We start from the raw sequence: 16398 nt of genomic DNA on the forward strand, positions 1-16398 counted from the left end.
GAGCCACGATCGCCCCATACAAAGCGTGAGATAGACAAAGAAAGTGGACCAACAGCAAAACTGAGGATTTAGATTGAAATTGTTCACTTTACTCTCTGCAAGCCTTCAAAAAAAGGACAACCTACTCTCTCCGCATTCACTGATTTGCCAATTCTGCCTCAGTAGAAATTGCCTTGAGGTCAGCTCCTTGTTTTCTTCCTTTATGCCTGTGTAACTGCGGTGCCTTCAATACACCACAAAATACAGTAATTTCATTACATTTATTCATTTTCTTTGTAAAATGATCAATGCTGGGTTTAGAAAGGGTTAGAAAATGCAGTGCAATTCATACTGCTCTAAAAAGCATAACAAGAACAGCTGTGACAAAGAAGTCGAGGTAAAAAAATGACATTAGCGATTTACTTTTATTTGAAATGTCTGTGCTTGTAAAATACTTAATAATTCTCTTAACAATCTTGGTATTGAATGGAGAGTTACTAGTCATACTACTACAAAATCTGCATTCAGCTCTTTTAGCACTTTACTTTCCACAGCACAAATTTGCATACTTGGTTACATCATGGCAGTACTCCAAACCTTTTCTTCGATCTATGATGAGACAAGAACATAACAAGTCACTAACAATTATGTTTTTGCTGTTTGTCTGCCTCCTGGTGGACAAAAAAAGCTTGTTGTGTAATTCATTTGACTATCTTGCCTTGCTTCCTCACCTCTTCTCTTCTACTATGACCCAGAAAACAGCCCTCCTTTGTCATTACAATCTATCTCTCAATGCCTCAAATGGACAATAGGGAGAAGAGGAGCAAGGAGAGTTGCCAGTTAGCTTAACCTACTTCCACACAGGAAGTATGGCTATAGATCTGTGACATAGTGACTAGAGACTACTTTAATTGACTACTGGTGAGAAACCAATTTTTAATACTAATTAAAAGTAGTATTAGAACTACTAGTGTTTATATCGGACAGGTCTTGGGATAAATGTTCCGTAGCTTTGAGTTGAGTGATTACCAATGTGAGTGCAGGATATACTGTGATTGACAGGGTAGTGGATACATAAGAGATCTCTTCCTGCTAAAAGGGAGATTTTCCTTTCCTCTGTCATCAAGTGTTTGCTCAAAGGAGGTCGTCTGATTATTTGAGTTTTTTCCTCTGTTACTGTAGGATCTTAAATCAACTTGAATCAACTGTTTGAACTGAACTGAAAACTTTTCTTGCAGCTCCCTTTCTTTCACATAGTCCCTCTAGGAGGAGTTAGGATGGATGGGTGGATGGATAGATGGAAGGATGGGTGGATGGATGGACATTGACTCAAGGGACAATGAGGTGATCCATTCAGATCTGTAATTATAGCTCCATTCAACAGCAGCAGCTAGCAGTAGAGCTAACGTATCATGGAGGAAGCCAGTGGTAGAATGACAGCATTTTAGAGGCTTTTCACACTAGCAGCTTCTGTTTGTATGTTTACAAAAGCTTTTACTTAGGTGCAAACTGTGGACAAAGAGAGCTGACACAACTGAAAGGGTCCAACAACAACATGCTTTCTCTGTCTCACTAGGTCGCTCGCTCGTTTACTTGCAGTCTCCCCATTTTCTGTCAGAGACCTCAACTGAGAAGCGAGGTAGATGCGGGCTCGGTGTAACAGTTGTTGTTAAGCTTTCATTTCACACAGTAATGTAACGTAAGCTGCTGTTGTCAACACAGCTAAATACTATTTCACTACTATTGTCACTTCAGCTGTCTCCTGTCAGCGTCACAACTGTGTGTAAGGGAGAAAAAGGAGAAACTACTGTGACTCTAAATGACAGCAGTTGGCAGCCTAATGACTGTCGCTTTGAGGCACTGATATCAGACAAGTGCTAATAAATTAGATAGAAAACCACCACAAGATTATTCATTTTCTCACTGTACTTTTCCTTTTATATATGTTTTCACAAATTATATGAAACATTGTTACATTTTTACTTCGCAATGCCGTGTCTCATGCTCACAGTGAGGGATCCTTAAAATAACACATAAAGGAGACAGCTCAGCATAAAGACCAGGTAGCGATAGGGCTGGCGGACTGGCGCAATAGGTCACGTGACTGAACGAAAACCTTTCCTGAATGCAACATATGTTTTAGTCTTTACAAGTCCTAAAAAGAAAAGATCTAAGATTCTTGGCACAGTTTTATTCATTGGCACTTTCTTTGGAAATTACTGCTAGTATGTGTCACAGCATACATGCAGAGATGGTCACAAAGAAGAGAGCCTGTGTTTCATAGATAGAAACAGACCTACGGGTTGCCTTCTTCAGCCTTTTTCCTTTTTACACTTTGCAAATTGACTTGCTCATATTAGTCTACTGCGCAAAAATAATATCTATGCCTTACTTTAGTTGGTGTTTGCTTAGCAACCGTTCTGACCACTTGTAGAGTTTAGCAGCTGCTATGGGGCCTATTCATGTAATTGTAGCAGTAGGCATTAGTCAGCTGTGAGGCAGCTCTTTTATTTATTTTAGGGATGCTGTGCAGTGCTTGTCCATTTTATTACCTCCATGCACTGGATAATAAACTTTATTGCATGTGCAACACCATACCGAGCCTCCATTATGTATTTCTCTGCACTGCTATGTTATCCAAGTTGCTGCTTGTATTTGTATTCAGCAAAAATCAGGTAAGTCAGTGACACACTTTTATCAAAGGGTTAGGCAAAACTTCTGATTGTGCTTTAATGATGTGACCAAGCTTCTATCAGAAAAGGGCTGAAATTTCATTATAAGATATTCTGATGTGGCTGTGGCATCACTGATTAAGGAGGACAGAATGTGATAAGCAGTAATGGGCTGTCAGTGTATTATCTAGTGTCAAGAAAAGGTGATGTAGGTGTAGGAAGGAGCAGCAGGAGACAGGAAAGAGAAAGGACCGTATCATATTGAAGAAAAGTGCTGCTGACAGGTCCATGTTTTCCTGAAGCCAATAATGTTTTAAAATAATTTTATGAAGCAAAACGGATAAAACAGAGAGCAAAAACGATTTTTAATAACCAAGCTAAGGTTTGACTTTACCCAAAAACCTCTAGTTGGTAATTTACTAAGGAGGAAAAAATAACAGCCTGAGCAAATATCCTTCTTTTATTTACCTCTCATTTACCAGAGCAAAAACGATTTTTAATAACCAAGCTAAGGTTTGACTTTACCCAAAAACCTCTAGTTGGTAATTTACTAAGGAGGAAAAAATAACAGCCTGAGCAAATATCCTTCTTTTATTTACCTCTCATTTACCAGAGCACCTCTCTACTATGGAACTCCAAAGTGTTCAAAATTAAATAAATAAATAGGTCAAGATGAAATAAATAACTATGTGAATAAATAAGACACAGATATGTAATGTGAGAATGATATTGTGAAATAATGGAACACATTTTGAAAAAAATGCTCATTATTGTGAAATATATTGCATTCTGCTTATATAAATTTACTTATTATTGTGAAATATTATTTCATGGTCATTATTTTTCACAATAACAGAGATTATTCCTGAGGCATTTTATTTATTTCCAGCCGTTTTTAGTCCAAAATGACCTTTTTTCAAAGTCAGTCTTTATTTCAAAATCCCGTTTTTCCCGATGGTCTATTTATTTCATAATGCGACTTTTCAGCAGAATGACTTTGTCTGTCAATCAATGTAAGTGGGCTGGACCTTTGCACCTATTGGCTTATCGTTTACCATCGACTAGTTTTCCTGGATACCGGCTCCGCGGACGGCTGCTGCAGCTAGCAACAGCGTGCTAGGTCAAAAGTCACGGAGGATGGCGGACTGGTGTGAACTTCAGCCAGTTCTGCTCATTTAAGCAAATCAGATAGAGAGGGATCATTTACCTGTAGATACTGTTTTGAGTCGTTTAGATGTTTCTGAAATGCTTGGGATGATAATTGCTCTTCAAGATGTTCGCATCGATGACAGCATTGTCAAAGGTTTAAGATCAATTCAGCACCGTGTTCGTTTGGAATACGCCGAGGAAGAACAGTCTTCAAATGTTGGCTGTCCACGTCTAGAAATCCCGGTGCAGCACTCAGGACTTTAGTGCTGTCCGGGATAACCATCGGGGTAATTGCCGATACATTTTCTGTGTCTCCGAGCACAATTAGGAGGAAAATGACGGAGGAAGGTCTAAGGTAAGTTTATGCTGTAATTGAGCACCTGTGTGATTCTGTACACAGCATTGTTTAGGTGTTGACCTTAATTATGACGTTTGACAATGAATTATTATCGCTTACTTTTTTTTGTTACTGTCTAAACTAAGTGGGGCAGCTACGGCTAAAGCTATCGGCGCCATCTCTGCGTTGAGACACGTTTAGCAGTGTTAGCTGTTAGTGTGTTAACTCGGAGACTGGGGTCAGTGGAGCCTGTAGGAACCTTTTACACAGAGAGTAGACCCACCAGCTTTCCACAGTCTACTTACTTATCACATCTTGTTAGACAGCAGGGTCATTAGTGCTTTAAATAGTACATAGTTGAATGTTTCATTGCTGTTTGCAGTTGATTGTTCTCTGATAACGCATAACAAGGTTGATGTTAAATAGCGAGTTTATTGAAATGGTTTTTGTCTATTTCAGCAGCATTATAGATATACTTTCTCTGGTGTCTTCGGCAAAGCTAAAACAAGAATACATTTACATCCTTGGTTCTTTCAGCATTAATTGGAAAACTTGAGATTTGCTGTGCGCCTCCCAAGCCATTCTCTTTTATCCCACCTGTCAGGTATAGATGGCAATACTTTAAACAAAGTTAAATTTGTTATACCTGAAGAGAACCAATCCTGACCTAGAATGGGTGAATGAATAATTAGTTGGTAGCCAATGCCTAAGCAACTCGCATAGGCCCTGGCAGACTCAATAAGTCCATCTAGGAACAGCTGCAGGAAACACCTCTTCAGTTTAGATTTAAAACATGTGCATGCTCTTTCAGGTTGATGAGGATTATGGTGTGGACTGGACAGGACAACATAATCGCTGCCCATCAAATGAGATCACCATTCCTGAGATTCAGCTCCCAGATGCACTGAATGAACAAGACCCTGCTGTGCTACCAATACTTCAAAATCACTTGTAGAAAGACATTATTACATTTAATCAGTTTCTATGTCAGGAGGATTTTTTTTTTTTTAATTTCTACAGCTTTGTAGCTAATACTGACTCAAAACAGCATAACCAATTTCATTTTCAACAAAACAGTGAGTGGCTATAAAACAGGATTTGTTTTATACAGCTGTCACTTTAATGATATTCATTTCTTGGTTGGATATACAGTACATGTCAACTCTGAGCAGATTTAATACAATGAACACAGTAGAGTAGTGTAACATCTTAATTCAAATAATTTTTTCTAGAAATTTTTTTTGTATCAGTAGCGAGTATAAACAAAACATATTGTGTAATTTATAATGTACAGTGAACAACTGATTTTGATATCTGAACTCTTCATCAGTTTATATTAAAAAAGCCATAAATGCACACCTGTACTCTGTATTTTTCACTGTCAAGTGTATTAAAAAGAACTAGAACTCACTAGATTGTCCGTTTCTTTGAACACAGAGTACAGTAATGTGATGCAAGAAAGAAGAAATGGTCTAATTTTACCATGTGGTTATGGAATCAATCGTAAACCAGACCAAAACCTGAGTCAGTAGAGTTGAGACACACCTGAATGTCCATTAGAAATGACTCATAGGTACAGTAGTGTGCAGGAAGACGTAGTACTTCAAAACCGGTGGAAGCCTTTGGAAGATTGCTGTTGACCACTTCCACAGTCATTTCTCGGCAAGACTTCCCATCCTGTCCAAAACTTGATGAGGGCTTTTTGTTGTGCACAAGATGCTGCAACAGAAGATTGTTTTAAACTATAATGACATCCTATATTCATTATTTTGAATCTTTTATGGAGAAATACCATAAAGATGACCACTTACATACAGGGCACCAGACATTTTTGCCCCACTCAAATTGCTGTTGTAGCTTTTATAGATATTTTTATGTTAACAAAGCTAAAAGTAGTCTACATACAATTCTAGTGCAACTGATAATGCCACCACTCTTATGTATTGCATGGAGCAAATAACAAAACAAAATTATACTATAGCGTAGAGCTGGGCGATAGAACGATAACGATATGTATTGCGAAATAACTTTTTCTCAATAGAAAAATTAAACTATTGCGATAGACCTCACCGCTCTTGTCCTTTTTATAAAAATAAATATCGTGATATGAAAAAATCTCATATCGCCCAGCTCTACTATAGTGTACTTTGTTAATGACCCAAGATCACTGGACTGTATGTAATTTTCCAAAGTATAATCAGAGAAAACCAATGGCAAAATACCTATCGCAGCAGACTTACCATTTTCAATGAAGGACCGAAGGTAACCTGCCACTCTGCATTTATCCTCGAGAGCATTCCTCTTCTTCATCTTCTGTGGCAGGCCACAGTCATTTTATAGCTTTACTTATCTTGTAGTCTTAAGAGCATCAGCAACATTAGGTGTATTTTTATTAAATGTAACCCAGCTGTTCAACTAACCCACGCATACAAAACAGTATATTGGTGTTTTGTGTCAACAATTAATGTTCATCCTTCATAAATTAACCAAATAGCTTTACTATTCAGATGTTAAAAGATGTGACCTGACCTTACCTCACAACAGGGAGCAGTCTCTGATTCCCTTGGTAAGAAAGGAGGAATGATGTCTGATCTTTCTGTCAGAAGCGGCCATACCATGGTTTCCTTAAGCCCTTTCCTCAGCTGCTTGACTTGACGACTTGTTTGTGTTATGACCTACAACGGTGAGACCAAACCAAAACTGAAGTTGGAGTCTGTAAAGTGACACACACTTTAAATGTTAAATATTTAAAGAACATCCACTGTACTAGTAAAAGCATTTTCAAATTATACCCACTTACAAAATCACTACGTTGAACTAAAATTGCTTTTTTTTCTTTCACATAGATTACTTGTCTTCCATATTAGCACAGAAGATAAGCCACTTTAAAACAGTCATGAATAACTATTACCTACAACAATGTAAATAGTAATACAGACATTAACCCAGAAGACAATTATTTTCTCTTACCTAATTTATAGAATTCTTTGCTATGATAAAAAAACAGTATTAAAAAAAATCTGTGACTAAACTGATTAAAAAGCTCATTTTTGCCAGACAGACAGACTAACCAAGCAATAATAACATATCGTTACTTACCCTGAACAGCGTTTCGTGGAGTGGAGCTAGCTGTGATAGCGTTAGCATTTGCTAACGTTAACACTGTGCGGTTGTGATGAGAACTTGGACCAGGGACCACTTCATCTCCAGTACACTGCTGCAATACGCAGACTGAGGTGAAGACGTTCAATCTAAGCGGTTAGCAAGTTCTCTGAGTAACTCAGAAACGGACTTGTTTCCTGCAGCCATGCCCTTCACAAGAATTGATACACCTGTAACGTTATTCGCGCCCAGTGTTTTGCATTTGTTGGTGCCTTAAGTTTATTTTGAGCTGCATACTGCCGCCAGCTGCATAGGAGACGCATTGCACCATTAAACCTAAATCGACAATTCATGTGCTATTACTTATGTCTGAGTAAAGGAGCAACCAATCACACAACCGGCTCCGCCCTGTCTTTCTTGATTGACAGACAAAGTCATTCTGCTGAAAAGTCGCATTATGAAATAAATAGACCATCGGGAAAAACGGGATTTCGAAATAAAGACTGACTTTGAAAAAAGGTCATTTTGGAATATAAACGGCTGGAAATAAATAAAATGCCTCAGGAATAATCTCTGTTATTGTGAAAAATAATGACCATGAAATAATATTTCACAATAATAAGAAAATTTATATAGCAGAATGTAATATGTTTCACAATAATGAGCATTGTTTTCAAAATGTGTTCCATTATTTCACAATATCATTCTCACATTACATATCTGTGTCTTATTTATTCACATAGTTATTTATTTCATCTTGACCTATTTATTTATTTAATTTTGAACACTTTGGAGTTCCATACTCTCTAGCTTTAGTTGACTGATGGAAGAAATCCCCCAATTTTTCATCTGCACAGTGAACTCTGATATTTCACTGCTTACATTTGAGAGATGCTTTCTTGATGGGTCAATACACAAACCCTCCTGGCAACCTATTTGTGATGGGACTGCAAACAATTAATCTGCTTGACTGCAAGCTAAATCAAAACTAAAAGAATAAGCCAAAAATAAGCCAAACAACAACATGTACAGTTAAAAATGTGCTGATTTTATGTGCATATTTTTTTATTATATTTAAAGTCATCCATTTTTGTGTTTAGCTGAAAACTAGTACACAGTTGCCAAACCTGTATTTATAAAAAACATTGACATGCTTACTGTACACAGCTTCAGAGCATTTTGAAGACCAAACGTGATTTACTTAAGTGAGGATATTCTAAGGAGTCTTTATGTTCACAAAATTTTTGTCCCTCTAATGAGGAAGAAAAGAAGAAGCAAAAACAGAATATTATTATTGCATGCAAGTTAATGCAAATTAATACAATGATACAAACAACTGAGAGGAGAGGTGTGAAAATGTAGCAGCAGTGAAAATCTGATGAACAATGGTAAAAGTGAAGGCACTATGTGGGTAAATGGAACATCTTAGGGATGTACCGATGAAATGATGCGTCACTATTCATGTTTAAAACAACAGTTACCTAACTCTAACCCACGCTAATGTTTTTTGGTTTGCTATTTAATTGTATTTGTTATTCATGTTCGTCTTTGTACCAGAGAATCAAAGAAATTCTCGGATTGTTTTTCATTATCTTCTCATTCTTTTCAGCACTCCATCACAGTAAATATGAGCATTTAGCCAGCATTATATTCATTTGACACAACAGATAAACAAATATTGGTGTGGGCCTGGAATTAAACATGATTTACAGTCTTTGTTAGTTTGACTTTATTTTTGTATTGTAAGAGTAAAGATGGAAAGCTTGATATGGCTAGCTCTGAATTCTTAAGGATTTCTCGTTGCAATAAGAACAGAAACTGTAAGCCACATGACCCCATAAAACACATGCATCTGTAAACAGCTGATGTGCCAATCTAGTGTCATCAAACAGACACCAAATAAGAGTGACAACCAATAAATGGGAAGTCTTAGTAATCTTCTCCACAACTGACGTTATGGATTTTCTGTACAAATTAATTATTCTTAGTCTCCTGGATTAGCCTCAGTTATTGTCATAAGTCGTTTTTTCCCCATTGCATTCATTATACTGAAGTTTCAGCTTAATCGACTTGGCAGTGCACACACACAAGAATCTTATCGCCAACGCAAAATTTATTCAGGTTGGTTAAAATGGTCTGACTAATATGCATGCTGTTTTTTGTCTAATAAGTTAGTGATCACAGCTCAAGTTTAAGCATAAAAAGTCAAGCCATAAGCAAATCCATGCAATGTAGCTGCTGACACTAGGTAGAACCTGTTCAAAGAGAATATTTCTCACCACCACTGAGGCAGATCAAGCCTTCTGGCTCCAAACATGACAGCAAAGCAAGAGATTGAAGTTGAGAAGATAAAGAAATCAGTCCAGGTCCAAGTAAAGTAACATCTCCAATCCCTTCAGTTGTTTAAATAAAGTGTAATCACTGTTATGTGTTTTCACTTGAGGCCAAGTAGTGCTAACTCAGGCTAATTCCTGCTCTGTTTGATCAAAGCCAGTGTGGTACGCCGTGGTATCCCACATGGCTTAAAGCAAGAATGAGTCTGAGCTGTTGAATTAAAATTCAGTAAAGCTATAGGACTGGCTGCTATAGTGTCTGTAAGGCTTTCCATTTTCACTCTCACTGCATGCTTATATGTCTGCACAGCAGGTTTATCTTGATTTGCCTTTATTAAGACTTTATCGGTGCAATGCAAGTAAAGTCTGCATAGCTGTGACATTAGCATTAAAATGATGGGAAATCCATTTCTGAAATTAAAACCAAGCTCAAGCTGTTATCAGATGCAGAACCTGTCAGCTTTCCATCTCAGTATGTTGCAGATACTCATAGATTTGTTCAAATATGGCTAAATATCCCATTTCTGGCTGAGCTTTTGAGCTTTGATCAAAGCAATAGCTTGACATGTAAGCAGCAACATTTTGTCATATTTTGGCAAAATGATGAGAATTTGGAACATAGTGAGCACACAGATGGACAACACAGGAGTGAATTATGAGTGGCTGCGGAAGTTCTAAATGGTGAATTTAATACATTGGGAAAACCTTCTATCACTGTCTGGTGTACTGGCTAAAATGACATTAAGGGATTTGAAAGTATTTTATATGGCTTCTGTATTCTTGTGCACTCTATAAGGTTTTTGTAAAGAGAGAAGGCTGACGAACAGAAGGTCATCAGGGGGAGATGATTACAGGCCTGCGTCATCCATTAAGTCTGTGTTATTTTTCTTTTTATATGTGTGTATATATATATATATATACACGTGTGCGTGTGTGTGAGAATGTGTCTTTCAGGTAAAGCAGAGTCTTGCAATGGCTCTGTGGTAAAGTTTATTGTACAAGAAGAAGCAGTCCATTCAAAAGAACTACTTCCATCAGCTTTTATTGCATCGCTTCTTTATTGACAAGGGCAGAAAAATTACACCACTTTCCCCGACAGCATTGACTGTTTTTTTTTCTTTTTTTTAAATGGAAATTTAAAATGTGCACTAAAGCAGGAAATGTAATCAAGTGACAGGATCAAACGTGAAGTACTGCTTTTGCAACACGTGTTGCCTGGAAGAAACATAAAAGATGGTTCAATAAAGACAAAGCCCCACAAAACACTGTTCACAAATATAAAGAAAAAGTGTGCGTTTGTGCAGAACTTCCCCACTCCTTCCCAAAAAACAAGTGTGTGCAGAATGGAGCAGAGTTAAATTAGTTTGAATGCTACCGACGTCTGAACCACTGGCTATTTCTTCACATGAAATATTTCCCCATGTACACTAAACTGCATGTACCCTGGAAATAACAAGTCTTACTGGTGGTACTGTGCAAGCTCACAGTAATGGAAGAACACAAAAGACGTATAAAACCCATTAACACATTACATGAACATGAAGCTGAAAACAACTGAGCAAGCAGAACAACACAGTCGATCTGCTGAACATGTTTTATGAGACATGAAAAAAACAGACACCTTCAGTGTATCTGAATTTGTTTGTACCATTACCATTTGGGAAGTCAGTGAGTATTAGTGTAGTATGTCTGCTGGACATTGCAGCTCCCTTTCCCTGCAGCAACTAGCTGTGTTGTTCTATAATTAGATTTCCAAACCACGGTACCCCTGAGAAAGTCTAAACTGCTTGCATGAAATGGATAAGGTAGAGCTGTTTGAATACAGCTAGGTTTTTTTTAATTGTCTTTTTAATCCTTTAAATACTAGAGTGTCAAAATTTGTATCTACTGATCAGCCACTTCTTATATTTTCTGTTTATGGACAGCCCTGTATGAAGTTTTTTTGAAAGCTGTTTTCTTTTTTTGGTAAGTAACATCCCTCATGTGCTTTTCCTTCCTCCATGACCTTTATCACCAGATGTGTCTCTGCTTATTTTGATTCCTGCAGCCATCGGTGTAAAGACTGCCCAGTAGAGGTGCATGAGTAGAACACAAATCTTTTTTTTTTATGCCCTCACACTTTCAGTTTGGTATTTATAATGTGCATGTAACTTAGATTGCTGGTTTGTTACACACAACCTGCCGAGGCATAGAATAGAAAAAATCCAAATGACACAGTGGTCACCAAGTAAAAGTACAATTAAGCCAACCAAGAAAATGTGATGATATACTGTATTATAGGGAGACTGCAAAGTAATATCTCTTCAGCTGCTCTGAAATACATCCAGAGAGCAGGAAAAAAAAAATTTTCTGACAGAAGGATGAAAAGAGCGGTCAGAAGAGACAAATAGTTGACCTTAAAAGACTTCTAGCTCAGAGGATTGTAAAAAGCAAGAAAACACAGTTGGAGAAGAACTATTGAATAGTTTGAGGTTATATTTGGGGCAGACACATACGTTTAAAACAGTGTCTTTTTTCAAATTACACAGTAAGGAAGACATTTCAAGCTCTTTTGGTGTCTGTGCTTTGGGATATTGTATTCCCATAAACAACTTTCTGTTCAGCTGGAAGGATCACCAGATGTAGCTAATGATCACTTCTTGCCTGCATACAAATGTGTGCGTGTGTGTGTTGTGTGTGTGTGTGTGTGTGTGTGTGTGAATGAACATTGGGCGAGGAATTACTCAAGCCTGCTGAATTCAGTCAAAACAGAAGCCAGACTGAGCTGTGAAGAATGTGTGTCACTGTGTAGGTGGGTAAGACAGGTCGCAGGAGTGGTGCTATAGCAAGAATAAAGCCTGTCAGCCAGAATGTTGTCGCAGTGCACTTTACAATAGTCTCCACTGCCAGAGATTCACTCAAATGCAGTTTAGAGCTCTTAACTATGTCTCAGAGAACTAAGAAACTGTACAGAGACAGACACGTACTTTGTGCTAATTTCAGGTAAGTTATTGTTAATTGCAAATGTAAATAATGACCTATGATAAACTGTGCAGTACAAAATATGCATACAAAATTTGGGGCAGCACAGTGGTTAGCACAGTTGCCTCATAGCAAGAAGGTCCGGAGTTCAATTCCACCATCAGGCTGGGGTCTTTCTGTGTGGAGTTTCCATGTTCTCCCTGTGTTTGTGTGGGTTCTCTCCTGGTACTCTGGCTTCCTCCCACAGTCCAAAGACATGCAGTTAGTGGGGATAGGTTAATTGGTAACTCTAAACTGCCCATGGGCAGGCTATCTCTCTGTGTTAGCCCTGCGACAGACTGGCGACCTGTCCAGGGTGTACCCTGCCTCTCGCCCAAAGACAGCTGGGATAGGCTCCAGCTCCCCCGTGACCATGAAAAGGATAAGCGGAAGAGAATGGATGGATGTTTTGGAAAAAACAAAGGGCTTTAACAGCCACAGTGTTGGGTGGGCACTACTGAAACTATTCAGTGAGCCCCACCCCACCCAATATATAATTATTCAACCATAAAAGCTCACACTCACACTGTGTAAAACACTGAGAAAAAACAAAATCCAAAGTTTCCTGAGTGTGACAAACAATTTCAATTAGAACTCAGCATCCGTAAATGGAAGGACAGAAAATCCACGGCCCTCTCTGATGACACATAAGCACCACAGATAGTCCATCCAGAATCAGGAATGTGCATTCGAGGAGGCCCATCAACAGCGCCACAGAGAGATTCTACAGGCTGAAAATAACTGCGGATCAGGAGGAGCAATCAGTGGGCTGCATGTTGTGTGAAGACAAGTGGGGGGCTGATTACCTCCAGTTGGTTTGCCCTGGAAAACTGATGCCAAATCAGTTTTTCAAGTTGCACCTTGGACAAACATGCTGCAAAGGTTTTACCATTGGAAAGCATTCATGGAGCTGTTCCACAGTGGATGAGTTCTGGCACTGAATTCATTCTAATAATTTGAAAGGTTGGCAGCTGTGTTTGCACATCCTCAGAATCGTGCATTTGTGAGATTTGTCATGTATAAACCCAAGGTCGGATATTTTACCTTAGTTATATTGCAAAATGAAGCCAAATTAATCAAACAAAAACCAAATCAAATGAGCAAAAAAGGGGAAGCTTATGTTTTTAGTAAATCCAAGATTCATGTATACCTTGTAATGTAAAGTGGGCCAACTAAGTGGAAAAAAGGAAAAACAAACAAAGCAAGATTTGAACCAGAAGACTGAACAGGGAAAGATTTTACATCCTCTTTACTATTTTTATTCATAACCTGCATTCTGTTCCTCAAATGTCAACCTGATATACTTGCAATTTAAAAAATGAATGTATGGAATTTCAAATACATGGGTTAAAATAAGAATCTCTTGGTCTGGCTGCACAGCTTTTGTATGTATTGATGGGAACATTACAGGGTTCAGCAGAGGCTGAGAAGTTAAGTAGCTGAGCAAGTAAATTCTGATACCACTGCCCCCTGTATTGACTTCTCTGGGCATCCAGCTGTATATGTACTAGAAGCATTACTCAAACCAAAACAGCTTGACTACAGCTTGATGTACTTCCCAGATCGATGATGGTGATGTCTAGTTTTGGATAGTTTCCTCCACAAGTTGAGGGACAGAGACATTAGCCGGGATAATCAGTGGACTGAGATGCAATAACTGTTTGGACTGCATTCTGAGGCAACTAATCACAAGGAGATTGTGTCCAGTGTCAAAGTGCATTTGCATCAGTGTTGGTTAATAATGTGCATGTTTTACTCTCTTTTACCTTTGAAACTCACTTGGCCTCTTAGACCATCTGGCACTAATCTGCTAATCATTCTGAATCCAAACTCAACTAAACAGCATTTGCTTGGCCATATGCGAAGGAAATATGTTACATACGCAAAAATAAACTCACTGACATTATAGACATACATTTTTCCATCCTCAGATTTCTGTCCCTGCGCTCTAAGCGTGAGACATTCATGTTCTTGTTCACAATAAGGCAATTTCACTTTATCCCACTGACTGCTTTTCATCGTGACAACAACTAAAATCCAATTTTTTTTTTCACTTTAAATGATGCATCATGACAGCCTCTACGGACCAGATGACTGTTCTCGATAAAACAGTTTCTCGCTGACTGCATCTGAAAAGTTCTGGCTGTAAAGGACTGCAATTAATGATTGACAGAAACAGCCTCTTTGGCTCCTAACCCTGATAGAAAACACGGTTCAAAAGTTTGACTCCTGTGTGCCCACTTCAAACTTCCATGTATTTTTCAATTTTCTCTGTAGCGAGTAAATATCAGGGGTGTCAAACTGGAAGTGTAAGGGTAACCTGAGGGCACAGTGGTCCTATCTGGCAACACACAGAGCCCAGCGTGACACTGTCTCAGTCCACAGGAGCTAAAGGCTGATTGATGGTAAGAGCTTCTCTCCCTGTTGAAGGATAGAGGAAAAGACCAGAGACCAGCAGGGAAAAAAAGGAAAAAGGACAGATATTGTGCGTGAAATGAGCACAAAAGTCTCATTACAAATCTCCATGTGGCTTGCCGATGTTTAACTTTATGACAGACATTAGATCTCTGCACGGTGCAGATACATACTGAAGAAGTTGGCGGGGAAATACGCCTTTAACTAAATCAGTCGGACAGGTAGAAGATTAGGTGTAGCTGTAGCTCTTCTGTGTGAAGTTTCCCTGTCAGCCTTTCCTGGAGACGGAGGAGCAGCATGTGGCCCTGTGTGATACAGGCAGGGGCTGTCGGGGGTCCAGTAGCAGGTGACCTATGCATCTCTCCTCTGCTGGGTCCTGTTTATGTACTGCTCCCTTTTTTATCACACCTAACCACAGGCCAAATTAACAGGCTTTTCAACAGAGTCCAGGGTCCATCCAACAAGGTGTGCTGTACATTAATACCCTAACACCACTAACCGGAGTCCCTCAGAACCATGCCAATTAATCCTAATATAATTAGAAAGTGGTGAAGTTCAGGGAGTTAGATATTTACTGTATATCAGCTTTCCTCCTAGTCATCGCTGCCCCAGAGTTAACCGCTGGAGGTTTTGTTTGATATGAGACTCACAGATTATTGTTTGGCATTGATTCAAGGATATGTCTGCCGTTAAATGATGAAGTACATTAAGTTATTTTTATTTATTTATTTTTTGGTGAAGGTAGAGTTAAGTACGGGCGGAACAAGGTTGGAGGAGAATTAGTGGGATGCCAAACCAGCTGTGCTATTTATGTAATTTATATCATTTGCTTCCTGTTATTAAAGCTCGGGAGCCCCTGTGCATTTTTTATTAACCTTCTATGTTGTGAAGGCTTGCACTGCAAGTTTACTATCAGCCTTTTTGCACAGCCTCTGACTTTTAAGCTCACACTGCAGAGATTAACTGATGAACCATGACGTGGTCCTCACATTAAAAATAAGCACTGTCAGGTTTGTCCATTTATAATTACAAAAAAATTACTTCAGGCACTTCTGCATATCAAATGATAACAAATGAGGTAGAAAAACAGCCCAAGTAGAATCAGTTAGGAGCTTCCAGTTTTGAATGAAATCTTTATTTTCTGAGCGCACAGGCGTCCGAGGGGCTACTACACTTTCCATGCACACTATAGAAAGTAGCAAAGCAAAAAACAACAAGGGGTTAGCAGTGTCTGCAGCTGTTCATAAGGACATCCTCAAGGGAGTATAATCCCTACCCGAAATGAGAGAATATCAGCTTGGATTTGCAGATGCAATCATCAGGCAGATTGTACATATGGCTTGAAACTGGCTAAAACAAAAGAAAGAAAGATGGAATTATTATCTGATAAATACTTTAGTATTGAATGTAG

The 16398-nt window shown here is 38.6% G+C and overlaps 1 long non-coding RNA gene across 1 annotated transcript; it reads right to left on the minus strand.

Annotated features, from left to right (window-relative positions):
• Positions 1-5234: 5234 nt before the first annotated feature.
• Positions 5235-7518, minus strand: LOC309688424. Its single transcript, XR_014271074.1, has 3 exons — positions 7237-7518; positions 6672-6812; positions 5235-5856 (listed from the first exon to the last, which is right to left on the minus strand). It is a non-coding gene; the product is annotated as an uncharacterized lncRNA (long non-coding RNA).
• Between the last annotated feature and the right edge of the window lie 8880 nt (positions 7519-16398).

The sequence above is a fragment of the Aulonocara stuartgranti genome (assembly GCF_965226115.1).
Source record: "Aulonocara stuartgranti genome assembly, chromosome: 14".
NCBI lineage: Eukaryota > Metazoa > Chordata > Actinopteri > Cichliformes > Cichlidae > Aulonocara > Aulonocara stuartgranti.